General features: G+C 39.6%; 11 non-coding genes across 11 annotated transcripts; all 11 read right to left on the bottom strand.

Annotated features, from left to right (window-relative positions):
- Positions 1-14: 14 nt before the first annotated feature.
- LOC134849708 (U2 spliceosomal RNA) lies at positions 15-205 on the bottom strand. Its single transcript, XR_010163719.1, has one exon. It is a non-coding gene; the product is annotated as a U2 spliceosomal RNA (small nuclear RNA).
- A 1,249-nt stretch (positions 206-1,454) lies between these two features.
- Positions 1,455-1,645, bottom strand: LOC134849593 (U2 spliceosomal RNA). The gene has a single exon (XR_010163609.1). It is a non-coding gene; the product is annotated as a U2 spliceosomal RNA (small nuclear RNA).
- Positions 1,646-2,894: 1,249 nt separating this feature from the next.
- Positions 2,895-3,085, bottom strand: LOC134849524 (U2 spliceosomal RNA). The gene has a single exon (XR_010163541.1). It is a non-coding gene; the product is annotated as a U2 spliceosomal RNA (small nuclear RNA).
- Positions 3,086-4,335: 1,250 nt separating this feature from the next.
- On the bottom strand, positions 4,336-4,526 carry LOC134849609 (U2 spliceosomal RNA). Its single transcript, XR_010163624.1, has one exon. It is a non-coding gene; the product is annotated as a U2 spliceosomal RNA (small nuclear RNA).
- A 1,249-nt stretch (positions 4,527-5,775) lies between these two features.
- On the bottom strand, positions 5,776-5,966 carry LOC134849774 (U2 spliceosomal RNA). The gene has a single exon (XR_010163775.1). It is a non-coding gene; the product is annotated as a U2 spliceosomal RNA (small nuclear RNA).
- Positions 5,967-7,215: 1,249 nt separating this feature from the next.
- LOC134849773 (U2 spliceosomal RNA) lies at positions 7,216-7,406 on the bottom strand. Its single transcript, XR_010163774.1, has one exon. It is a non-coding gene; the product is annotated as a U2 spliceosomal RNA (small nuclear RNA).
- A 1,249-nt stretch (positions 7,407-8,655) lies between these two features.
- On the bottom strand, positions 8,656-8,846 carry LOC134849762 (U2 spliceosomal RNA). Its single transcript, XR_010163769.1, has one exon. It is a non-coding gene; the product is annotated as a U2 spliceosomal RNA (small nuclear RNA).
- Positions 8,847-10,073: 1,227 nt separating this feature from the next.
- LOC134849768 (U2 spliceosomal RNA) lies at positions 10,074-10,263 on the bottom strand. Its single transcript, XR_010163772.1, has one exon. It is a non-coding gene; the product is annotated as a U2 spliceosomal RNA (small nuclear RNA).
- An 882-nt stretch (positions 10,264-11,145) lies between these two features.
- Positions 11,146-11,335, bottom strand: LOC134849736 (U2 spliceosomal RNA). The gene has a single exon (XR_010163745.1). It is a non-coding gene; the product is annotated as a U2 spliceosomal RNA (small nuclear RNA).
- An 882-nt stretch (positions 11,336-12,217) lies between these two features.
- Positions 12,218-12,408, bottom strand: LOC134849407 (U2 spliceosomal RNA). The gene has a single exon (XR_010163427.1). It is a non-coding gene; the product is annotated as a U2 spliceosomal RNA (small nuclear RNA).
- Positions 12,409-13,290: 882 nt separating this feature from the next.
- LOC134849406 (U2 spliceosomal RNA) lies at positions 13,291-13,481 on the bottom strand. Its single transcript, XR_010163426.1, has one exon. It is a non-coding gene; the product is annotated as a U2 spliceosomal RNA (small nuclear RNA).
- Between the last annotated feature and the right edge of the window lie 769 nt (positions 13,482-14,250).

Below are 14,250 nucleotides of genomic sequence, written 5' to 3'. Positions count from 1 at the left end.
GCAGGTTCAGAATTTACAGGTGGACTGCTCCCGATGGTAGTGTAAGACCGGGACAATCCGTGAGTCAACTGAAGCAAGATTCGGTGTTAACTCGGGAAGTAAAAATCAGTTTAATATTGGTGCCAGGCTATGCCCAGCATGCCAGATATTAAGCTGACAAGAACAGATACTACACATGATCTTAGTCAAAAGGCCGAGAAGCGATAACTAAACCTTTTCCTAATTTTGGTACATGCCTTGAACACAACAATGAAAAAACAGCTCGCATCATAAAAATTTATATTTATCCGACTGGGTTGAGAGCTGGGTTGCTCCCGGACCAACTTATGAAAGGTCAAGGGGGAAAGTTGAAAAGAGGTAGCCATAATGACACTTCGCCCTAACAAAACTCCCCTGCTGGCTAGTAAATCTATCGTAAGAGTACAGTAGACTACGTTATAACCATCTGCGTTTGTGCCGTTACATACGACATGGGCTTAACGATGTAGACAAAGACAGAATCTGCGGTTCTGCCTTAGGCATTTGAGTAATTCCGCTTCCATTTATATCCTGACTAGCATATAACTATGTACATTACTTTTAAAACACTCGCCCTCGCGCGAGAGTAGAAATATGCTCTTATACCATGTAAAATTTTGCACGCTCACGTTATAATTTATGCAATTCAAACAAAATTTGAAAAATTAACAATTTTCAGAATTTTTTTGGCCCAATGAGTTTTATGGCCAAATCGGCTGGTCAAAACCTACGGAGCGTGTACAGGGTGTCTTAGATGACCATCTATGGCATGATAGCCGCTCACTCAACGTTAGTGGCATATGGTCGAATACCAGCCAGGATACTGATAGATACTTTTAGCCTAATTATTGTGATAAACTTATTAAATAGGTAAGTTTTCAAATCTATTTGATAAGTTTCTTTGAATGCACTCTGCGACAGCAGAGAGCACCCCATTTTATGAAAAATGCAAGAAAAAAATTGCACTAACTTAAAAGTTAGCTTTTAGGTCGATTTTCTTCCAAAATGGCCGAATTTCAGCTCCCCCCAAAATTTCAACTGATAATTACTCCACGAACACTGAAGCTAAAGAAGTCGTTTTGGGCTCGTTGGAATTGTTCTGAGTCCAAAATTGTGATACAATATTGAAAAAATAAAATTTAGACAGAAAAGAACAAAAATTTTGAAATTTTCGTTTTTTGCACCACAATCGATTAGGCTTAACTTTTTGGCATCACCGAGCTTTCAAGAACTCATAACTTTGAACTGGTTCGACGAAATTGGTTCATTTTCTCAGTCCCCCAAGATTTGACGATGGTCTTAGGATAGAAATAGCAAAATTTGGAAGTCTTAAGTTTTTTGGGCAAGTTATGGCCGTTCGCGCAATTCACCAGTCTCAATTAGACTCTTCATACTGACATCTTCACTCTATTAAGGTAATTTGCAGGTTCAGAATTTACAGGTGGACTGCTCCCGATGGTAGTGTAAGACCGGGACAATCCGTGAGTCAACTGAAGCAAGCTTCGGTGTTAACTCGGGAAGTAAAAATCAGTTTAATATTGGTGCCAGGCTATGCCCAGCATGCCAGATATTAAGCTGACAAGAACAGATACTACACATGATCTTAGTCAAAAGGCCGAGAAGCGATAACTAAACCTTTTCCTAATTTTGGTACATGCCTTGAACACAACAATGAAAAAACAGCTCGCATCATAAAAATTTACATTTATCCGACTGGGTTGAGAGCTGGGTTGCTCCCGGACCAACTTATGAAAGGTCAAGGGGGAAAGTTGGAAAGAGGTAGCCATAACAACACTTCGCCCTAACAAAACTCCCCTGCTGGCTAGTAAATCTATCGTAAGAGTACACTAGACTACGTTATAACCATCTGCGTTTGTGCCGTTACATACGACATGGGCGTAACGATGTGGACAAAGACAGAATCTGCGGTTCTGCCTTAGGCATTTGAGTAATTCCGCTTCCATTTATATCCTGACTAGCATATAACTATGTACATTACTTTTAAAACACTCGCCCTCGCGCGAGAGTAGAAATATGCTCTTATACCATGTAAAATTTTGCACGCTCACGTTATAATTTATGCAATTCAAACAAAATTTGAAAAATTGACAACTTTCAGAAATTTTTTGGCCCAAGGAGTTTTATGGCCAAATCGGCTGGTCAAAACCTACGGAGCGTGTACAGGGTGTCTTAGATGACCATCTATGGCATGATAGCTGCTCACTCAACGTTAGTGGCATATGGTCGAATAACAGCCAGGATACTGATAGATGCTTTTAGCCTAATTAATGTGATAAACTTATTAAATAGGTAAGTTTTCAAATCTATTTGATAAGTTTCTTTGAATGCACTCTGCGACAGCAGAGAGCACCCCATTTTATGAAAAATGCAAGAAAAAAATTGCAGTAACTTAAAAGTTAGCTTTTAGGTCGATTTTCTTCCCCAATGGCCGAATTTCAGCTCCCCCCAAAATTTCAACTGATGATTACTCCACGAACACTGAAGCTAAAGAAGTCGTTTTGGGCTCGTTGGAATTGTTCTGAGTCCAAAATTGTGATACGATATTGAAAAAATAAAATTTAGACAGAAAAGAACAAAAATTTTGAAATTTTCGTTTTTTGCACCACGCTCGATTAGGCTTAACTTTTTGGCATCACCGAGCTTTCAAGAACTCATAACTTCGAACTGGTTCGACCAAATTGGTTCATTTTCTCAGTCCCCCAAGATTTGACGATGGTCTCACGATAGAAATAGAAAAATTTGGAAGTCTTAAGTTTTTTGGGCAAGTTATGGCCGTTCGCGCAATTCACCAGGCTCAATTAGACTCTTCATACTGACATCTTCACTCTATTAAGGTAATTTGCAGGTTCAGAATTTTCAGGTGGACTGCTCCCGATGGTAGTGTAAGACCGGGACAATCCGTGAGTGAACTGAAGCAAGCTTCGGTGTTAACTCGGGAAGTAAAATTCAGTTTAATATTGGTGCCAGGCTATGCCCAGCATGCCAGATATTAAGCTGACAAGAACAGATACTACACATGATCTTAGCCAAAAGGCCGAGAAGCGATAGCTAAACCTTTTCCTAATTTTGGTACATGCCTTGAACACAACAATGAAAAAACAGCTCGCATCATAAAAATTTATATTTATCCGACTGGGTTGAGAGCTGGGTTGCTCCCGGACCAACTTATGAAAGGTCAAGGGGGAAAGTTGAAAAGAGGTAGCCATAATGACACTTCGCCCTAACAAAACTCCCCTGCTGGCTAGTAAATCTATCGTAAGAGTACAGTAGACTACGTTATAACCATCTGCGTTTGTGCCGTTACATACGACATGGGCTTAACGATGTAGACAAAGACAGAATCTGCGGTTCTGCCTTAGGCATTTGAGTAATTCCGCTTCCATTTATATCCTGACTAGCATATAACTATGTACATTACTTTTAAAACACTCGCCCTCTTGCGAGAGTAGAAATATGCTCTTATACCATGTAAAATTTTGCACGCTCACGTTATAATTTATGCAATTCAAACAAAATTTGAAAAATTGACAATTTTCAGAATTTTTTTGGCCCAATGAGTTTTATGGCCAAATCGGCTGGTCAAAACCTACGGAGCGTGTACAGGGTGTCTTAGATGACCATCTATGGCATGATAGCCGCTCACTCAACGTTAGTGGCTTATGGTCGAATACCAGCCAGGATACTGAAAGATGCTTTTAGCCTAATTGTTGTGATAAACTTATTAAATAGGTAAGTTTTCAAATCTATTTGATAAGTTTCTATGAATGCACTCTGCGACAGCAGAGAGCACCCCATTTTATGAAAAATGCAAGAAAAAAATTGCACTATCTGAAAAGTTAGCTTTTAGGTCGATTTTCTTCCAAAATGGCCGAATTTCAGCTCCCCCCCAAAATTTCAACTGATAATTACTCCACGAACACTGAAGCTAAAGAAGTCGTTTTGGGCTCGTTGGAATTGTTCTGAGTCCAAAATTGTGATACGATATTGAAAAAATAAAATTTAGACAGAAAAGAACAAAAATTTTGAAATTTTCGTTTTTTGCACCACGCTCGATTAGGCTTAACTTTTTGGCATCACCGAGCTTTCAAGAACTCATAACTTTGAACTGGTTCGACGAAATTGGTTCATTTTCTCAGTCCCCCAAGATTTGACGATGGTCTTACGATAGAAATAGCAAAATTTGGAAATCTTAAGTTTTTTGGGCAAGTTATGGCCGTTCGCGCAATTCACCAGTCTCAATTAGACTCTTCATACTGACATCTTCACTCTATTAAGGTAATTTGCAGGTTCAGAATTTTCAGGTGGACTGCTCCCGATGGTAGTGTAAGACCGGGACAATCCGTGAGTCAACTGAAGCAAGCTTCGGTGTTAACTCGGGAAGTAAAAATCAGTTTAATATTGGTGCCAGGCTATGCCCAGCATGCCAGATATTAAGCTGACAAGAACAGATACTACACATGATCTTAGTCAAAAGGCCGAGAAGCGATAACTAAACCTTTTCCTAATTTTGGTACATGCCTTGAACACAACAATGAAAAAACAGCTCGCATCATAAAAATTTATATTTATCCGACTGGGTTGAGAGCTGGGTTGCTCCCGGACCAACTTATGAAAGGTCAAGGGGAAAAGTTGGAAAGAGGTAGCCATAACGACACTTCGCCCTAACAAAACTCCCCTGCTGGCTAGTAAATCTATCGTAAGAGTACAAATGACTACATTATAACCATCTGCGTTTGTGCCGTTACATACGACATGGGCTTAACGATGTAGACAAAGACAGAATCTGCGGTTCTGCCTTAGGCATTTGAGTAATTCCGCTTCCATTTATATCCTGACTAGCATATAACTATGTACATTACTTTTAAAACACTTGCCCTCGCGCGAGAGTAGAAATATGCTCTTATACCATGTAAAATTTTGCACGCTCACGTTATAATTTATGCATTTCAAACAAAATTTGAAAAACTGAAAATTTTCAGAATTTTTTTGGCCCAATGAGTTTTATGGCGAAATCGGCTGGTCAAAACCTACGGAGCGTGTACAAGGTGTCTTAGATGACCATTTATGGCATGATAGCCGCTCACTCAACGTTAGTGGCATATGGTCGAATACCAGCCAGGATACTGATAGATGCTTTTAGCCTAATTGTTGTGATAAACTTATTAAATAGGTAAGTTTTCAAATCTATTTGATAAGTTTCTTTGAATGCACTCTGCGACAGCAGAGAGCACCCCATTTTATGAAAAATGCAAGAAAAAAATTGCACTAACTTAAAAGTTAGCTTTTAGGTCGATTTTCTTCCAAAATGGCCGAATTTCAGCTCCCCCCAAAATTTCAACTGATGATTACTCCACGAACACTGAAGCTAAAGAAGTCGTTTTGGGCTCGTTGGAATTTTTCTGAGTCCAAAATTGTGATACGATATTGAAAAAATAAAATTTAGACAGAAAAGAACAAAAATTTTGAAATTTTCGTTTTTTGCACCACGCTCGATTAGGCTTAACTTTTTGGCATCACCGAGCTTTCAAGAACTCATAACTTTGAACTGGTTCGACGAAATTGGTTCATTTTCTCAGTCCCCCAAGATTTGACGATGGTCTTACGATAGAAATAGAAAAATTTGGAAGTCTTAAGTTTTTTGGGCAAGTTTTTGCCGTTCGCGCAATTCACCAGGCTCAATTAGACTCTTCATACTGACATCTTCACTCTGTTAAGGTAATTTGCAGGTTCAGAATTTTCAGGTGGACTACTCCCGATGGCAGTGTAAGACCGGGACAATCCGTGAGTCAACTGAAGCAAGTTTCGGTGTTAACTCGGGAAGTAAAAATTAGTTTAATATTGGTGACAGTCTATTCCCAGCATGCCAGATATTAAGCTGACAAGAACAGAATCTACACATGATCTTAGCCAAAAGGCCGAGAAGCGATAGCTAAACCTTTTCCTAATTTTGGTACATGCCTTGAACACAACAATGAAAAAACAGCTCGCATCATAAAAATTTATATTTATCCGACTGGGTTGAGAGCTGGGTTGCTCCCGGACCAACTTATGAAAGGTCAAGGGGGAAAGTTGAAAAGAGGTAGCCATAATGACACTTCGCCCTAACAAAACTCCCCTGCTGGCTAGTAAATCTATCGTAAGAGTACAGTAGACTACGTTATAACCATCTGCGTTTGTGCCGTTACATACGACATGGGCTTAACGATGTAGACAAAGACAGAATCTGCGGTTCTGCCTTAGGCATTTGAGTAATTCCGCTTCCATTTATATCCTGACTAGCATATAACTATGTACATTACTTTTAAAACACTTGCCCTCGCGCGAGAGTAGAAATATGCTCTTATACCATGTAAAATTTTGCACGCTCACGTTATAATTTATGCATTTCAAACAAAATTTGAAAAACTGAAAATTTTCAGAATTTTTTTGGCCCAATGAGTTTTATGGCGAAATCGGCTGGTCAAAACCTACGGAGCGTGTACAAGGTGTCTTAGATGACCATTTATGGCATGATAGCCGCTCACTCAACGTTAGTGGCATATGGTCGAATACCAGCCAGGATACTGATAGATGCTTTTAGCCTAATTGTTGTGATAAACTTATTAAATAGGTAAGTTTTCAAATCTATTTGATAAGTTTCTTTGAATGCACTCTGCGACAGCAGAGAGCACCCCATTTTATGAAAAATGCAAGAAAAAAATTGCACTAACTTAAAAGTTAGCTTTTAGGTCGATTTTCTTCCAAAATGGCCGAATTTCAGCTCCCCCCAAAATTTCAACTGATGATTACTCCACGAACACTGAAGCTAAAGAAGTCGTTTTGGGCTCGTTGGAATTTTTCTGAGTCCAAAATTGTGATACGATATTGAAAAAATAAAATTTAGACAGAAAAGAACAAAAATTTTGAAATTTTCGTTTTTTGCACCACGCTCGATTAGGCTTAACTTTTTGGCATCACCGAGCTTTCAAGAACTCATAACTTTGAACTGGTTCGACGAAATTGGTTCATTTTCTCAGTCCCCCAAGATTTGACGATGGTCTTACGATAGAAATAGAAAAATTTGGAAGTCTTAAGTTTTTTGGGCAAGTTTTTGCCGTTCGCGCAATTCACCAGGCTCAATTAGACTCTTCATACTGACATCTTCACTCTGTTAAGGTAATTTGCAGGTTCAGAATTTTCAGGTGGACTACTCCCGATGGCAGTGTAAGACCGGGACAATCCGTGAGTCAACTGAAGCAAGTTTCGGTGTTAACTCGGGAAGTAAAAATTAGTTTAATATTGGTGACAGTCTATTCCCAGCATGCCAGATATTAAGCTGACAAGAACAGAATCTACACATGATCTTAGCCAAAAGGCCGAGAAGCGATAGCTAAACCTTTTCCTAATTTTGGTACATGCCTTGAACACAACAATGAAAAAACAGCTCGCATCATAAAAATTTATATTTATCCGACTGGGTTGAGAGCTGGGTTGCTCCCGGACCAACTTATGAAAGGTCAAGGGGGAAAGTTGAAAAGAGGTAGCCATAATGACACTTCGCCCTAACAAAACTCCCCTGCTGGCTAGTAAATCTATCGTAAGAGTACAGTAGACTACGTTATAACCATCTGCGTTTGTGCCGTTACATACGACATGGGCTTAACGATGTGGACAAAGACAGAATCTGCGGTTCTGCCTTAGGCATTTGAGTAATTCCGCTTCCATTTATATCCTGACTAGCATATAACTATGTACATTACTTTTAAAACACTTGCCCTCGCGCGAGAGTAGAAATATGCTCTTATACCATGTAAAATTTTGCACGCTCACGTTATAATTTATGCATTTCAAACAAAATTTGAAAAACTGACAATTTTCAGAATTTTTTTGGCCCAATAAGTTTTATGGCGAAATCGGCTGGTCAAAACCTACGGAGCGTGTACAAGGTGTCTTAGATGACCATTTATGGCATGATAGCCGCTCACTCAACGTTAGTGGCATATGGTCGAATACCAGCCAGGATACTGATAGATGCTTTTAGCCTAATTGTTGTGATAAACTTATTAAATAGGTAAGTTTTCAAATCTATTTGATAAGTTTCTTTGAATGCACTCTGCGACAGCAGAGAGCACCCCATTTTATGAAAAATGCAAGAAAAAAATTGCACTAACCTAAAAGTTAGCTTTTAGGTCGATTTTCTTCCAAAATGGCCGAATTTCAGCTCCCCCCAAAATTTCAACTGATGATTACTCCACGAACACTGAAGCTAAAGAAGTCGTTTTGGGCTCGTTGGAATTTTTCTGAGTCCAAAATTGTGATACGATATTGAAAAAATAAAATTTAGACAGAAAAGAACAAAAATTTTGAAATTTTCGTTTTTTGCACCACGCTCGATTAGGCTTAACTTTTTGGCATCACCGAGCTTTCAAGAACTCATAACTTTGAACTGGTTCGACGAAATTGGTTCATTTTCTCAGTCCCCCAAGATTTGACGATGGTCTTACGATAGAAATAGAAAAATTTGGAAGTCTTAAGTTTTTTGGGCAAGTTTTTGCCGTTCGCGCAATTCACCAGGCTCAATTAGACTCTTCTTACTGACATCTTCACTCTGTTAAGGTAATTTGCAGGTTCAGAATTTTCAGGTGGACTGCTCCCGATGGTAGTGTAAGACCGGGACAATCCGTGAGTCAACTGAAGCAAGTTTCGGTGTTAACTCGGGAAGTAAAAATTAGTTTAATATTGGTGACAGGCTATTCCCAGCATGCCAGATATTAAGCTGACAAGAACAGAATCTACACATGATCTTAGCCAAAAGGCCGAGAAGCGATAGCTAAACCTTTTCCTAATTTTGGTACATGCCTTGAACACAACAATGAAAAAACAGCTCGCATCATAAAAATTTATATTTATCCGACTGGGTTGAGAGCTGGGTTGCTCCCGGACCAACTTATGAAAGGTCAAGGGGAAAGTTGAAAAGAGGTAGCCATAATGACACTTCGCCCTAACAAAACTCCCCTGCTGGCTAGTAAATCTATCGTAAGAGTACAGTAGACTACGTTATAACCATCTGCGTTTGTGCCGTTACATACGACATGGGCTAAACGATGTGGACAAAGACAGAATCTGCGGTTCTGCCTTAGGCATTTGAGTAATTCCGCTTCCATTTATATCCTGACTAGCATATAACTATGTACATTACTTTTAAAACACTCGCCCTCGCGCGAGAGTAGAAATATGCTCTAATACCATGTAAAATTTTGCACGCTCACGTTATAATTTATGCAATTCAAACAAAATTTGAAAAATTGACAATTTTCGGAATTTTTTTGGCCCAATGAGTTTTATGGCCAAATCGGCTGGTCAAAACCTACGGAGCGTGTACAGGGTGTCTTAGATGACCATCTATGGTATGATAGCCGCTCACTCAACGTTAGTGGCATATGGTCGAATACCAGCCTAGCCTAATTGTTGTGATAAACTTATTAAATAGGTAAGTTTTCAAATCTATTTGATAAGTTTCTTTGAATGCACTCTGCGACAGCAGAGAGCACCCCATTTTATGAAAAATGCAAGAAAAAAATTGCACTAACTAAAAGTTAGCATTTAGGTCGATTTTCTTCCAAAATGGCCGAATTTCAGCTCCCCCCAAAATTTCAACTGATGATTACTCCACGAACACTGAAGCTAAAGAAGTCGTTTTGGGCTCGTTGGAATTTTTCTGAGTCCAAAATTGTGATACGATATTGAAAAAATAAAATTTAGACAGAAAAGAACAAAAATTTTGAAATTTTCGTTTTTTGCACCACGCTCGATTAGGCTTAACTTTTTGGCATCACCGAGCTTTCAAGAACTCATAACTTTGAACTGGTTCGACGAAATTGGTTCATTTTCTCAGTCCCCCAAGATTTGACGATGTTCTTACGATAGAAATAGAAAAATTTGGAAGTCTTAAGTTTTTTGGGCAAGTTATGGCCGTTCGCGCAATTCACCAGGCTCAATTAGACTCTTCATACTGACATCTTCACTCTATTAAGGTAATTTGCAGGTTCAGAATTTTCAGGTTGACTGCTCCCGATAGTAGTGTAAGACTGGGACAATCCGTGAGTCAACTGAAGCAAGCTTCGGTGTTAACTCGGGAAGTAAAAATCAGTTTAATATTGGTGCATGCTATGCCCAGCATACCAGATATTAAGCTGACAAGAACAGATACTACACATGATCTTAGCCAAACGGCCGAGAAGCGATAGCTAAACCTTTTCCTAATTTTGGTACATGCCTTGAACACAACAATAAAAAAACAGCTCGCATCATAAAAATTTATATTTATCCGACTGGGTTGAGAGCTGGGTTGCTCCCAGACCAACTTATGAAAGGTCAAGGGGGAAGGTTGAAAAGAGGTAGCCATAATGACACTTCGCCCTAACAAAACTCCCCTGCTGGCTAGTAAATCTATCGTAAGAGTACGGTAGACTACGTTATAACCATCTGCGTTTGTGCCGTTACATACGACATGGGCTTAACGATTTGGACAAAGACAGAATCTGCGGTTCTGCCTTAGGCATTTGAGTAATTCCGCTTCCTTTTATATCCTGACTAGCATATAACTATGTACATTACTTTTAAAACACTCGCCCTCGCGCGAGAGTAGAAATATGCTCTTATACCATGTAAAATTTTGCACGCTCACGTTATAATTTATGCAATTCAAACAAAATTTGAAAAATTGACAATTTTCAGAATTTTTTTGGCCCAATGAGTTTTATGGCCAAATCGGCTGGTCAAAACCTACGGAGCGTGTACAGGGTGTCTTAGATGACCATCTATGGCATGATAGCCGCTCACTCAACGTTAGTGGCATATGGTCGTTTTTTGCACCACGCTCGTTTAGGCTTAACTTTTTGGCATCACCGAGCTTTCAAGAACTCATAACTTTGAACTGGTTCGACGAAATTAGTTCATTTTCTCAGTCCCCCAAGATTTGACGATGGTCTTACGAAAGAAATAGAAAAATTTGGAAGTCTTAAGTTTTTTGGGCAAGTTATGGCCGTTCGCGCAATTCACCAGGCTCAATTAGACTCTTCATACTGACATCTTCACTCTAATAAGGTAATTTGCAGGTTCAGAATTTTCAGGTGGACTGCTCCCGATGGTAGTGTAAGACCGGGACAATCCGTGAGTCAACTGAAGCAAGCTTCGGTGTTAACTCGGGAAGTAAAAATCAGTTTAATATTGGTGCATGCTATGCCCAGCATACCAGATATTAAGCTGACAAGAACAGATACTACACATGATCTTAGCCAAACGGCCGAGAAGCGATAGCTAAACCTTTTCCTAATTTTGGTACATGCCTTGAACACAACAATAAAAAAACAGCTCGCATCATAAAAATTTATATTTATCCGACTGGGTTGAGAGCTGGGTTGCTCCCAGACCAACTTATGAAAGGTCAAGGGGGAAGGTTGAAAAGAGGTAGCCATAATGACACTTCGCCCTAACAAAACTCCCCTGCTGGCTAGTAAATCTATCGTAAGAGTACGGTAGACTACGTTATAACCATCTGCGTTTGTGCCGTTACATACGACATGGGCTTAACGATTTGGACAAAGACAGAATCTGCGGTTCTGCCTTAGGCATTTGAGTAATTCCGCTTCCTTTTATATCCTGACTAGCATATAACTATGTACATTACTTTTAAAACACTCGCCCTCGCGCGAGAGTAGAAATATGCTCTTATACCATGTAAAATTTTGCACGCTCACATTATAATTTATGCAATTCAAACAAAATTTGAAAAATTGACAATTTTCAGAATTTTTTTGGCCCAATGAGTTTTATGGCCAAATCGGCTGGTCAAAACCTACGGAGCGTGTACAGGGTGTCTTAGATGACCATCTATGGCATGATAGCCGCTCACTCAACGTTAGTGGCATATGGTCGTTTTTTGCACCACGCTCGTTTAGGCTTAACTTTTTGGCATCACCGAGCTTTCAAGAACTCATAACTTTGAACTGGTTCGACGAAATTAGTTCATTTTCTCAGTCCCCCAAGATTTGACGATGGTCTTACGATAGAAATAGAAAAATTTGGAAGTCTTAAGTTTTTTGGGCAAGTTATGGCCGTTCGCGCAATTCACCAGGCTCAATTAGACTCTTCATACTGACATCTTCACTCTAATAAGGTAATTTGCAGGTTCAGAATTTTCAGGTGGACTGCTCCCGATGGTAGTGTAAGACCGGGACAATCCGTGAGTCAACTGAAGCAAGCTTCGGTGTTAACTCGGAGAGTAAAAATCAGTTTAATATTGGTGCCAGGCTATGCCCAGCATGCCAGATATTAAGCTGACAAGAACAGATACTACACATGATCTTAGCCAAAAGGCCGAGAAGCGATAGCTAAACCTTTTCCTAATTTTGGTACATGCCTTGAACACAACAATGAAAAAACAGCTCGCATCATAAAAATTTATATTTATCCGACTGGGTTGAGAGCTGGGTTGCTCCCGGACCAACTTATGAAAGGTCAAGGGGGAAAGTTGAAAAGAGGTAGCCATAATGACACTTCGCCCTAACAAAACTCCCCTGCTGGCTAGTAAATCTATCGTAAGAGTACAGTAGACTACGTTATAACCATCTGCGTTTGTGCCGTTACATACGACATGGGCTTAACGATGTGGACAAAGACAGAATCTGCGGTTCTGCCTTAGGCATTTGAGTAATTCCGCTTCCATTTATATCCTGACTAGCATATAACTATGTACATTACTTTTAAAACACTCGCCCTCGCGCGAGAGTAGAAATATGCTCTTATACCATGGAAAATTTTGCACGCTCACATTATAATTTATGCAATTCAAACAAAATTTGAAAAATTGACAATTTTCAGAATTTTTTTGGCCCAATGAGTTTTATGGCCAAATCGGCTGGTCAAAACCTACGGAGCGTGTACAGGGTGTCTTAGATGACCATCTATGGCATGATAGCCGCTCACTCAACGTTAGTGGCATATGGTCGTTTTTTGCACCACGCTCGTTTAGGCTTAACTTATTGGCATCACCGAGCTTTCAAGAACTCATAACTTTGAACTGGTTCGACGAAATTGGTTCATTTTCTCAGTCCCCCAAGATTTGACGATGGTCTTACGATAGAAATAGAAAAATTTGGAAGTCTTAAGTTTTTTGGGCAAGTTATGGCCGTTCGCGCAATTCACCAGGCTCAATTAGACTCTTCATACTGACATCTTCACTCTATTAAGGTAATTTGCAGGTTCAGAATTTTCAGGTGGACTGCTCCCGATGGTAGTGTAAGACCGGGACAATCCGTGAGTCAACTGAAGCAAGCTTCGGTGTTAACTCGGAGAGTAAAAATCAGTTTAATATTGGTGCCAGGCTATGCCCAGCATGCCAGATATTAAGCTGACAAGAACAGATACTACACATGATCTTAGCCAAAAGGCCGAGAAGCGATAGCTAAACCTTTTCCTAATTTTGGTACATGCCTTGAACACAACAATGAAAAAACAGCTCGCATCATAAAAATTTATATTTATCCGACTGGGTTGAGAGCTATGTTGCTCCCGGACCAACTTATGAAAGGTCAAGGGGGAAAGTTGAAAAGAGGTAGCCATAATGACACTTCGCCCTAACAAAACTCCCCTGCTGGCTAGTAAATCTATCGTAAGAGTACAGTAGACTACGTTATAACCATCTGCGTTTGTGCCGTTACATACGACATGGGCTTAACGATGTGGACAAAGACAGAATCTGCGGTTCTGCCTTAGGCATTTGAGTAATTCCGCTTCCATTTATATCCTGACTAGCATATAACTATGTACATTACTTTTAAAACACTCGCCCTCGCGCGAGAGTAGAAATATGCTCTTATACCATGTAAAATTTTGCACGCTCACGTTATAATTTATGCAATTCAAACAAAATTTGAAAAATTGACAATTTTCGGAATTTTTTTGGCCCAATGAGTTTTATGGCCAAATCGGCTGGTCAAACCCTACGGAGCGTGTACAGGGTGTCTTAGATGACCATCTATGGTATGATAGCCGCTCACTCAACGTTAGTGGCATATGGTCCAATACCAGCCTAGCCTAATTGTTGTGATAAACTTGTTAAATAGGTAAGTTTTCAAATCTATATGATAAGTTTCTTTGAATGCACTCTGCGACAGCAGAGAGCACCCCATTTTATGAAAAATGCAAGAAAAAAATTGCATTAACTTAAAA

The sequence above is a fragment of the Symsagittifera roscoffensis genome, chromosome 6, assembly GCF_963678635.1.
Source record: "Symsagittifera roscoffensis chromosome 6, txSymRosc1.1, whole genome shotgun sequence".
NCBI classification, from domain to species: Eukaryota; Metazoa; Xenacoelomorpha; order Acoela; family Convolutidae; genus Symsagittifera; species Symsagittifera roscoffensis.
Note: the sequence above shows the minus strand (reverse complement) of the source record. Positions and strands in the feature narration are given on the sequence as shown.